The 12,524-nt window shown below is 41.0% G+C and overlaps 1 protein-coding gene across 7 annotated transcripts in view; it reads left to right on the plus strand.

The window, feature by feature from the left end:
- PRUNE2 (prune homolog 2 with BCH domain) overlaps positions 1-12,524 on the plus strand; it is a 266,301-nt gene that overhangs the window by 166,069 nt on the left and 87,708 nt on the right. The gene's annotated exons all lie outside the window — the stretch shown is intronic.

Here is a 12,524-nt window from a genome sequence, read left to right on the forward strand (position 1 = left end):
ATGTATTTTTGATTGATGAAGCATAACTTCCATTTTATAAGCTTAACACTTTTACAGATTTGTTTTGTCATCCCTTGGGGATTTGGGAAATTATCTGGTGTGTGTGTGTGTGTGTGTGTGTGTGTGTGTGTGTGTGTGAGTCCTTTGTGCTTGATAGCTAGGGTGTCCACCTGTGGGTTGATCAGCTCAGCCTCCTCAGCTAGGAAATGACTCTTATCCATCCCCTTTGTCATGATGAGTGCCATATCTGTGTTTTGTGGTCTTCCCAATCTACCTCAATTGCTTGGTACAACAGTAAGGCACCCAACCCAAGTGGGAACAACCAGAATTCCTCCTCCAGCGTTTTCAAACTCAAAACCAGGAGGGAATGAACCTAGAGGAAACCAGTTGGTCACAGGGGAGGAGAGTGAAGCCAATGGAAGAGAAGGAAAGCAAATCCCTGATAACCCCTGCCCTCCTCCCAGCTTGTCCCCCCTGTTCTTCCTTTGCTTTTTTGAGAATGCTCTCCAGATCCTTCTTACTTTCTCTTTACTGAAGTCGGTTTGAGTGAAGTTTCTGTGTCTTGGGACCAAGAGAGTCATGACAACACAGTGTCCTTCCTGAAAATGAATTCCTTGAGATCCCTACACACAGACGACTCCAAGTGAAAATAAAACCACAAACCCCAGAGTGGATCTGTTTGCAGGAGGGGGGTTCTGGTAATTAGCTTAGATTGCAACAAATGGCATACACAGACTGCTGGCTCTGCGTGTGTGCTCTGAGATTGGTGTTTACCCTATTATATTCCAATTTAAGAACGTCATAAAGTTTATCAGGGAGCAAATGGAAACTAGCAAGAACGCATACATGAGGGGTGAGAGGCGTGTGCCTTGACATACAGATTTTTTTAGACTTCTAGAGAATTGCTTCCATCGGGTTGATAGCATAGGGGACACAACCATATTCCTCCACTTAAACTTGGTGATGATGGTTGGGTATTTTTAGCAAATGACTTGTCAGCAGAAAGGCTTCATTAGACCCATCAGGGTATCTGCCCATGAAGAACGAATCCCAAACTGTACTGACAGTTTCCTTGAGCCAAAATGATGAAGCACCTCTGACAAGATCCATATTGTGCTCCCCATGTGAGGAGCGCGAGGAGCAAAAAAGACAGTTTGATCTTCATTCGGTCAGGTTAATATTGACACAGCTTAGAAAAATCAGAAGTGTGTGTAATGCACACGTACAGCTAGTGCTCTAGAGACTTGACTGGTGGTTTCCATAAATCAGAAAAGGGTACCCAGAGAGGAAGGAAGGTTTCCTGCTTTCTCGAAATATTGTTCGAACTAGATGATTTATTCTTACCAAGAAAAATAAATAAAGCTGTACGTTTTCCAGCTCATGGCTCAAAACAAGCCAATAGGGATTTTTTTAAAAATATCCATACACAATTATGGAAACAATTCGGTTATTATTATCTGGTAGCTGGAGTGTTGCCCAGGTTCCACCATTTCAAAAATAAAGCATGACTAATGAGGGTTTTTTCCATTATGTGTGGGTCCTGAGTTATTCACTCCCATACAGAAATCTTTATAAAGACACATAAATTGTAACAAAGGGGCCCTTGGGGGGTGGGTGGGGAACACCAGTGTAGCCCTTTCCTGCCCAGCCCTTAAATCCATACCCTATCGAAAAGTTTTGATGATTATAGGTCTGCCCTTAAAGACAATGTAAATTAGGCTGAGCTAGTTAATGAGATCGTGACTTATTTGTCTTTAATTGGTTGGGAACCTCCCCACATGCAAGGATCAATTTACTCTTAACTAGTGGTGAGAATCTGCCTAGGACATCTCCTTTGTGAAGTATAGTATATAAACATCTCTCTCCAGGGCATCTCTCTGTTGTTGTAATGTTGGTTCTCTTTATGATGGAAACAGTGAGGATGGGGCAGGACTTCAACTTGCTTAATTTCAGGTTGATCTGAAACCGGCCCACTTCTTTTTAAGAAGTTCTTGATTTTAAACCTGTGCTTCCAGATGAACTATTCCCGCGCCCCTCCTCCCCTTCTCTCTCTCTTCATTGATGTGGTTATAGGAGATAATAACTATTTGTCCCATGACATGAAAACAGTAGTTTTCCATTTTCAGCAAACATGTGTCCTCCTTCTATTCTTGAGCTCATTGACCCAAATGATGATCTTACTAGGGTAACTGAAAGACTCTTGGTTTCTCCTCTAATACTTACGATGTGCTTGACCTACATTGAAGCATCTACAGATTGTTAACATTATTGTGTCTTTGATGGTTATGCCTTTACAGGAAGACTTTGTTGGAAATGATGGGGATATTGTAGGTCCTTCTGTTAACCTTAAAAAATAAAAGTGCTGGTTATTTTACTAGCAAAAATGGGTTTATTCGGGAATAGCAGAGAATTGCAATCCAGGTCAGGCAAGCTATGGCAAACCTTACGTAAATCAGCAGAACAAAGGAGAGGAGCACTCTCTTAGAGAGGAAAGGGGGGAGTCAGGAAGGCTGTTTGCCATAAACAAAAAGTCCATTGGAGGAAACTGGGAGTTCCAAGTATTGTGGCTTTTCATTGGCTGAGTTGTGACAGGCTGTGATAGGCTGGGCTTTTGCGGGGTGAGGAATGGAAGGAAGGAAGGAAAGCTTTCTTCCTGCTGGAGTAGTAAAGTAGTGTTTATGTGCAAACTCCGTCTATTCCCGTTGGGTCTCCAGGTAATAATAAGTGATAGAGCTTCCCCCGCTGCCCCCCTGACCTCATTCTAAATTGAGGTTTCCTTTGTTAACATTCACATTTCCTATTAAGACACCCATTCCCTCTTGGTCAAAAATGACCTCTTGTGTCTCCCCATCCACCTCCTGCAACCCTAATTCCTGGTTTCTCTGGGTCTTTGAGCTGACGAAAAGTAACATTGGGAGCATCCTTAGATAGTGAGTGTTTACATCCTGAATGTAAACTGAGATTCTTCCATTGTGTGCCGAAGCTCTAAAGGAAGAAAAACTACATGAGGGTGATTCTGGGTTACCGGTGACCATGCCAGTTCTGTTTTTTATGTTTTCTGTGTATGTATGCATGCCCAACTTCTTTTTTTTTTTTTTTTAACATTTATTTATTTTTGAGACAGAGAGAGACAGAGCATGAACGGGGGAGGGTCAGAGAGAGGGAGACACAGAATCCGAAACAGGCTCCAGGCTCTGAGCTGTCAGCACAGAGCCCGACGCGGGGCTCGAACTCCCGGACCGCGAGATCATGACCTGAGCCGAAGTCGGCCGCCTAACCGACTGAGCCACCCAGGCGCCCTCCAACTTCTTAAAAGTACACATTGCTGCAGGAATATCACAGCTTTCCTCTTCATAGCACTTTCTTTGGGCAAGTTTTCAATTTTAGGCTCATACATATAGTTAATGGTCAGCTACACTTATATTTTATGGAGTAGATGAAAACTGGATTGGTCATAAAGCATGATAATATTGAATTATCAAAAAATGTAAGCAGTTCATTATTATTAGCACTGGTTAAAACCAAGGATGTGGCTTGCTTGTATATAGGAACAAAGGTGAATCAATACTAAATAGTCATGGCAAAAAACCATGTTTTTTATTAAATTAAAAGCAGAATTCATTAGTAGTATCTTTGGTGATGAAGAATTTTCTTTCAAGAATAATTTAGAGGTTAGAACGTGGGTTCGAGCCCCATTTTTCACACAGATGAGCTGTATGACATTGGTTTCTTCACCTCCCGAAGCCTCTATTTTCTCAGTGCTAAACAAGATGATGTTACCCACCTCATCAGGCATCTTAAAGTTTACATGAGATTTGGGGCGTCTGGGTGGCTCAGTCGGTAGAGTGACCGACTCTTGATTTCGGCTCATGTCGTGATTCCAGGGTCCTGGGATCGAGCTCTGCATTGGGCTCCGTGCTGATCTTGGATCCTGCTTGAGACTCTTTTTCTCTCCCTCTGCCCCTGCCCCCCACTCACGTTTTCTCTCTCTCTCTCTCTCTCTCTCTCTCTCTCAATTAAATGATTTTAAAAAATAAATAAAGTTTAAATGAGATGATGCAAAGCCTGTGCTTAATGCAGACTCAGAGCTTGATTAAATTATGGAAGGCAATATACTGCTGGTTTAAATGAAAATCATATTGATATATGTCTATTACATACTCATTTATATAATATAGTATTTTTAATTTTCATAAAATCTTTTCACAATAGAGTGCTCTCTCTAGCTACGAAGTATTATGTACTGCCTGACTCTGTTTTCAAAACATGATGTATAATTTAGTTTTAATAGACTCAGTGAAGTTTTTACTGCTAAAATGCCTTGGCTAGCTTATAAAAATAAGAACAATAGAGTTTTGGGGTTTTTTTTAAATGACATCTGGTAAAAACATGGGAAATATCTTTGCTTACCAATTAAAGAGTATATGAAAAACAGAATAAATAAAATCTCTTAATTTATGCATTTTGTGTTCTCATAAATCATTTTCCTGTCAAAATTATCAGACTTTATTATTGCTGAATATTTTAAACATCATAATGGAATTTTGGTAGCATAAATCATAAAGCTTTCCGTTAGAACATTTGTGTACACACCTCAGCATTTTTCTTATATCTTGATGAAAAAAAAATAGTTTTCAGTCTAGAAATAAACCCGTGCAGAGTATAAATGTCAAACTATACTCTTAAATTTCAGTAACTCAGCAATCCATGCTGGTCACTGCACTTTGCAAGGTAGTTATGCATTGTCAAACTATGTTCCTAAGACTCACTATTGCCAAAAAAATGAAGCTGTACAAGCTTGTGTTTTAATCTTGGTGATGATCTTTATCCTACCCGCCAGTAAGACCTACTCACTTGTTTTTTCTATTTCCCACAAGAAGGAAAGAATCTCGAACGTCATGAATCCTGGAATAGCCGGTCCATGACATTAGAAAAAATTTATTTCATTTAGTAAAAGCCTTCTCAATATATTTCATTTATAATTTGCAAGAAAGACCACCATTTTTGGATTATGTGTATGGTCCCAAATGTTGGACCGAAATAGAAAGTATCAGCATAAGGAGTAAAATCTACTGAAGGGTACGTGGCACTTGGAGGTTAAACAGTGGCAACGAGGGAGCAGGCTGTACCCATGGTGACTTCGCAGGAGGAAAAAATCACCATACAATTTTTTGATGCCTTAAAAGCTATTATTTGTGTATTGGCAAACAGAAGCTCCTTCACTGAGTGTAACTTGCAATCAAAGATTTCTGGGGCACCTGGGTGGCTCAGTCGGGTAAGTGTCAGACTCCTGATCCCAGTTCAGGTCATGGTCTAGTTCCTGGGATCGAGCCCCACGTGGGGCTCTGTGCTGACAGTGCAGATGGAACCTGCTTGGGATTTTGTCTCTCCCTCTCTCTCTGCCCCTACCCTGCTCGTGTGCTCTCTCTCTCAAAATAAATAAACGTAAAAAAAAAAAAGATAAAGATTTTGTTAATGAGATAATCACTGTTTACCCATTCTTTGATCTTATATCATTTTTATTTTTAATTTTTTATGTTTATGTATTTATTTCTTTTTTTTGGTTTTGACACTATTTGCTTTATTTTTTTTATTATTTTTTAAAATTTACATCCAAGTTAGTTAACATACAGTGTGACAATGATTTCAGGAATAGAATTTAGTGATTCATCACTTACATACGACACCCAGTGCTCATCACAACAAGTGTCCTCCTTAATGCCCATCACGCATTAGTCCATCCCCCCGCCCACCCAACAGCCCTCCAGCAACCCTCAGTTTGTTCTCTGTATTTAGTAGTCTCTTATGGTTTGTCTCCCTCCCTGTTTTTATATTATTTTTGCTTCCCTTCCTTTCTGTTCATCTGTTTTGTATCTTAAATTCCTCAGATGAGTGAAGTTATATGATGTTTGTCTTTTTCTGACTTATTTCGCCTAGCATAATACCCTCTAGTTCCATTCACATTGTTGCAAATGGCAAGATTTCATTCTTTGTGATTGCTGAGTAGTAGTCCTTTGTATTTATACACCACATCTTCTTTATCCACTTATCAGTCAAGGACATTTGAGCTCTTTGCTTCACACTTAACTTTGTGTATCTTCCTCTATCCCCTCACCTTTAAAACTTTTTCATGTGAGTCACTTAAGTGACTTAAAAATGTGTGTGATTATCATTCGAAAGTTCACATGTATTATAAAGGATACAAGGCAAGAATTTTTTTTTTAATTTTTTAATGTTTATTTATTTTGGAGAGAGAGAGGGAGACACAGAATCCAAAGCAAGTTCCAGGCTCTGAGCTGTCAGCACAGAGCCCAAGGCAGGGTGCGAAATTACGACCATGAGATCATGACCTGGACTGAAGTCAGACACTTAACTGACTGAGCCACCCACGTGCCCCAAGGCAAGAAATTTTAATAGGAATAGTCAGGTCTCATACCAAAATGTATAAAATACTTTCTGTGAGTCAGATCAATTTTGTGAATCCTCCAAATGACCTTTTGATATTTTAAAAACCAGGAACAGAAAGAGACCTAACTTTTCTGCTACATGCTAGGCACCGGGCCAGCTCTTTGATTCTTATTCTTAATTTTTTTTTTTTAAGTTTATTTATTTGAGAGAGAGAGAACGTGCACATGTGAGCAGGGGAGGGGCAGAGAGAGAGAGAGAATCCCATGCAGGCTCTGCTCTGTAAGAGCAGAGCCTAATTCAGGCCTCAATTTCATGACCATGAGACCATGACCTGAGCCAAAACCAAAAGTGGCTCTTAAATACAGAGAACAAACTGGGGGTGGATGGAAGGGTGGGGGAGAGGGGAAAGTGGGTGATGGGCATTGAGAAGGGCACTTGTTGGGATGAGCACTGGGTGCTGTATGTAAGCCAATTTGACAATAAATTACATTAAAAAAATAAAGTTCATTAGGGCATGTATAAAAAAACCCAAAAACGGAAGTAGGATGCTTAACCGACAGAGCCATGCAGATGCCCTAGGTTCATGTTCTTAATTCTCACACCAGCTCAATGAAATGGGGGTTTACAAATGAAGAAACTAAAGCTTGGAGAAGTGAATAAAGTAAACGCACTCACTCACTACTGATGAATAGTGGAGAGAGGGTCAGCTCATGTCTGGTGACTCCGGAGCCTTTACTGGTATCTTTGGAGGGAACACTCTGAAATAACAGAGACACAGACAGATTTTAATTGGGCAATTGGCTAAATTATCACAGCTTTCGCATCAGGGTGTCTTAATATCCATCGTATATTAGATTTCAATATGCATGATTTGAATGCATAGAGAAATGACATTCTATTTTGATATGTTACAGAAATTATTTTCTGCTTTTACACTCTTGAGTGTTTTCTTGTGTCATTAAGTATTCTTTGATAGCATGATTTTGAATAGCAGCCTACTATTCTTTTGTGCGACTCTTTCATAATTAATTTAACCATTTCTCTATTGTTGAACATTTAGGTCATTTCAAAGTTTTAGTTAGTAAGGTAATGATCCAGTGAATAGCGTTGTCCACAAACCTTTTGTGTGTATATCTGATTATTTCTTTAGAATATATTTCTGGGGCACCTGGGTGATTCAGTCAGTTGAGCGTCCGACTTCAGCTCAGGTCACGATCTTGTGGTTCGTGAGTTCGAGCCCATGTCGGGCTCTTTGCTGACAGCTCGGATCCTGGAGCCTGCTTTGGATTCTGTGTCTCCCTCTCTCTTTGCCCCGCCCCCATTTGTGCTCTGTCTCCCTCTGTCTCTCAAAAATAAATAAATGTAAAAAAAATAAAAAAATAAAAAAGAATATATTTCCAATAGTATATGAGAATGCCCCTTTGGAACTATTTACCAATAATAAGAAAAGAGAAGATGAAATATTTTATTATCAAAGGATTTCTTTGATTCTCAATGAGTTCAGATATTTATTGGCATTTGTATTTCAATTGTGAATGTCTTATGTCCAATTGTTTTTCTATGGCCATGTTTACTTTTTCTCACTGATTTATAATAACCCAATTTTGAGGACAGTAAAACTATCTCCTCCCCATTTAAAAAACGATAGTAAATAATAATAATTGCATTGAGAAACTTTTGAGTGGCATTTAAGCAGAGAAGTGTCGTGATTCTGTTTACATTTAAAAAATTTTTTTTAATGTTTATTTTTGAGAGAGACAGAACATGAGCAGGGGAGGGGCAGAGAGAGAGAGAGAGAGAGAGAGAGAGACAGAATATGAAGCAGGCTCCAGGTTCTGAGCTGCCAGCACAGAGACTGATGTGGGGTTTGAACTCACGGACCACAAGATCATGACCAGAGCCGAAATTGGTCGCTTAACTGACTGAGCCACCCACGCACCCCTCTGTTTACATTTTTAAAAGCTCCCTTTTGATGCTGCAGGAAGGACTGATTATAAGTAATTGGGTGCATGGTGGGGCCATTTAATGATATGGAGGAAACTGGGATGGAGGTAGGTTTCATTTTATTTGAGACGCTTATTAGACATTTACCTGGAAATACCATGTGTATCGACAAGGGTGGAGTTCAGGTGGATGAAGCGTGTTGTCACTGGCAGACAGGTGGTTTGAAAACCATGCAGCTGGATGAGATCCCCAAAGAGAACGTAGAGATAAGAGAAAGAGGTGTGGAAACACAGTCTGAGGCATGAACATTTAGAGGTTGAAAAAGACGAGGAGCCCGCAAAGGTGACAGAGGAGTAGCAAGGCGCTGGGAGAAGACCGAGGAGAATGTGAGGGCGGGAGAGTAAAGGAATGAAGTGTTTCAAGAAGGAGGGAGGATCAACCTCGTGGAATTCCTCAGAGAAGTCGTATAGAGTCGGAACAGGAAGCCGACTTTCGGATTTTGCACCTTGGAAGCGATTGGTACTTTTGAGAAGGGCGGTTTCAAGGGAATGATGGAGGCAGAAACCCGACAGCGGGATCCAGGAGACAACAGAAGGTAGGAATACAGAAGCAATGTAACAAGAGTGAGTTTTTCTCTCTCAAGGAATATCCACATTTAAGTACTCAGGTGTTTCCTGAACATGACTTGGATCACCTTTATTTCACATCATGCACTCTAGCTATCAGCATGGAGCATGTACACTGAATTTTTCAGAGCGATGGAAAAAGCTAAATCAGGGTTTTGGGAGGGAATGGCATTTTCCACTGCGTTTGTCTGCGAACTTTCAACCACAAATGTAGTCAATCTCTTGGACACTTTCACCGTCACTCTCTCGGTTGTCATGTTACAGGAGAGCCGTGGCATTTCTGTTTCCCTGTGCTTGGTCATCGGGAACAACAACCTCACCCTAGCTTTTGGCTGGGAAATAATAAAACCTTTTTCTCCCCACGTTTCCCGGTCTTCCTACTCATTCCCAAACTGGAAAACACTCGGGCAAAAGGACTCACGCCCTCTAAAAATGTTTAATGATCGAATCTTTGGACCCATGAGTGGCAAAGATGACGAGCAGGAGGGCTTCTCCTTGTCCCTAGCTGATGTACTGGAATAGGCTGGGTTTTTGCCAGTTTGCAGCCTTAATGATTAGTAAAGTACCTTTGTAAATTCCATGTTGCAGTCTCAGGCTGGGGGTCATACTGCAAACGTGGGAGGTCGTGTGGTGGGGCGCGGGTGGTAAGTTAAGGTAGGAGCTCTTTCTTTTCTAAACCTTTGGCAAACCGAGTGAGCTATACCTACGTACATGTATATAATTTAACTTAAGGTGGAGGAGACATTTTGGAGACATTTGAGCCGATTAACAAATAGTATTTGTATACATGTAACTAAAACAGTAATTTATCAGGTAGAAGGCAGATGGGGGGGGGGGAACAAAATGCCAACCTGTATCTACAGTTGGGTTGTGTTGATGATAAAGTGCTATTTATTCAGGGCCAGCCTAGCTTGTCAGCAACATAAGAGCCGTCACAGCACATGACTCCCTGCGTAGCTAGAAGACAATAATAAATTATCTCCTATGCAAACAGCACCGGCATAAAAGCAGAACAGATTCTGCCTCCCACATTCCTGAGGATTCTCACTCATTCCCTCGTTTGATTCCGTTTTAAACACGATCCTCCTGACATCCTAACGCCAGGAAGATCCACTCTGGTTTGGACAGTTCTATGAGGGTAGGTAGGACACAGTTGTTGATGATCTCTGTTCTGGAGATACTGTAACATGCAACGTGCCTAAGGGAGTCTCATAAATCTTTGCTTTATTTTTTTTTTCAATCCTTGATCGTATGGATTTGGGGGCCACCCAGAGGAAAACTGGGAGAGTGTCACCCCATGGAGCTTGATCCTAAGAACCTCTTGAGGTACATAATAGAGGATCTGAGACCCAATACTGGACCCAATAAATAAGAACTTGCCACAAAGTGGCTCAGAAATACACCCCCCTTCCTGGGGTGACTTTTATGTTGAAAGTGGTGTGAGGAACCAGGAGCCAATGGTGTGAGTTAGTAAAAGTCCCAGTAAAATGACAACGTTGAAAGGATCCAAAGATAGATTCTCATAGGAAACAGTATCAGTGAACAAATGCCTCCCTTCTTGAAATTGCTTTCCCATTTCTGATGTACGTTTGAATCCCCCAGGATTTTTTGGAAAATGCAGTTTCTGTTTCAGTAAGTCTGGGGGATGGCCCCAGCCTCTGCATTTTAACAAGATGCTGGTGTTGACAATGCTGTTGGACTTGAGTCCAGCAAGATCCCAGAGCCGTCATTTTCACACAGAAGAATCCAAACAGATTGAAGCTCAGCCAACAGTTTTGAATAGCAAATGTTCCACAAGTATGGCTTTGAATAATGCTGAATGTAATGAATCCTAATCTTGTGCTCAGATACCGGTAAAACCTGCCTTCTTTTGTTCAAATGACCTAGCTGGGAGTCTTGTGACAGTTGTTAGGAAATGTGAAAATCTCTTCGAAATGTTGGACCTTCTTTCAAGGGTTTATAACTGCATATGGGGGATTTTATGTACACAGTGAAAAAAATATTTTGAAAGGAAAATTGTTGAGCTTTTTGGCCAAAGCCTTCAGTCTGGAGGATGCAGGAGGGGGCAGAGACAGAGGAAGAGAGAGAGAATCCCAAGCAGGCTCCCTGCTGTCAGCGTGGAACTCACAAACCGTGAGATCATGACCTGAGTCGAAATCAAGAGTCAGCTGCTTGACTGACTGAGCCATCCAGGCACCCCAATGTCTGCTTTTATAATTCTTGATGGCAGAAAGCTCAGTGCGGAGGTTGTGTTGAGGGATAATGATGATCTGAAATAATTTCATCTATTGAATGTACATTGTGTATAATAGGAGGTGCAACTTTAAAAAATATCTTAAATATTTACTTCTATTGTGAGTGAGTGGACTTTTTTTAAGTTTCTGTTTAAAGACTGTTATCATGACACTTGGACAATAAATAAAAAGCATGGGAACTGACACTATGCTTTTGGATACCCATGTTTCCAAAAGCTATTGTATTTGAATATCATGAATTTCATTACCCAGTCGGTACAATAGATCTTTAGTGTTCGGCAACAATATATCCTGAGAGCTTTGTGAGTTCCCCTGTGCAATGCTTTGTGACCAAAAAGTGAAATGGTCTGGTGAGATGCCTAGAGAGCCGGCTGCCACAGAAGGAGACAACAAACATTCCTTGAGGTGCCGACGCTGGTGACGGGCTGGGCCAGCACATCTGGCAGGTGTCTCATGTGGCCTCTCAGGGGCCTCAGAGACCTTGAGATTCAACTCAGCAGAATTACAGATTACATGCGCTACAGATATTCTAAGCGGCTGGTAAATAATCTGAGGCACAAATATGAAATCCACTAGTTTCGAGAAGCTACCACATACAAACAGTAATCTGTTTGCGGAAAATACCTGCACCTACGTGCGGTACCCTGCCTAGCTCTTCCTAAGTGGCTGAGGAGGGGGTGCCTGGCTCTTTCATTTCTGATGCTATGTATTTCTGCATTGCTTTGATACTTTGCCAGTGGCTTGCATAGTGCTGATGACTTTTGTAACAGAACAGAAATCAACAGAGTCCTTTGTATCTCTTGAGTGCACGTGGTGGTGATTTTCACTGAGTAGCACAACAGACTGTATATGATGACCGAATATATATGCTGGATAGAGGTTTATGTAGCAAAGGCAGATTTTGTGGGTAAGTCTCTCTAGTCGTTCAAAAACATTTTTCTGAGCAGCTCGTATGTACCAGGCATTATGCCTAACCGACGGTCTTTACTGCTCTTCTTTAAGAAAGAGAGACGACTCTGCCAACAAAGTGGTCGTCACTGCAGTTCATAAACCTCAAAGAGACGGGCACATTTTTGAAGGTGATGTGAGCCACAGGTCTGGGTGCTCTGTAGCACCATTATTCATTCCTTTTCTACAATTATTCATTCCTTCTTAGCTGCCTCTTAGAGCAAGAAGATGTGACGTCAGAGTCCTTCCATAAATCTCCCAGACTTCTACCCTGGAATAAAAAGCATACCATTAACTCAGCTAGATTCATCCTTAGGGATTCTTCTTGGCGTTGTAATAATCA

Source organism: Acinonyx jubatus, chromosome D4 (genome assembly GCF_027475565.1).
Source record: "Acinonyx jubatus isolate Ajub_Pintada_27869175 chromosome D4, VMU_Ajub_asm_v1.0, whole genome shotgun sequence".
NCBI lineage: Eukaryota > Metazoa > Chordata > Mammalia > Carnivora > Felidae > Acinonyx > Acinonyx jubatus.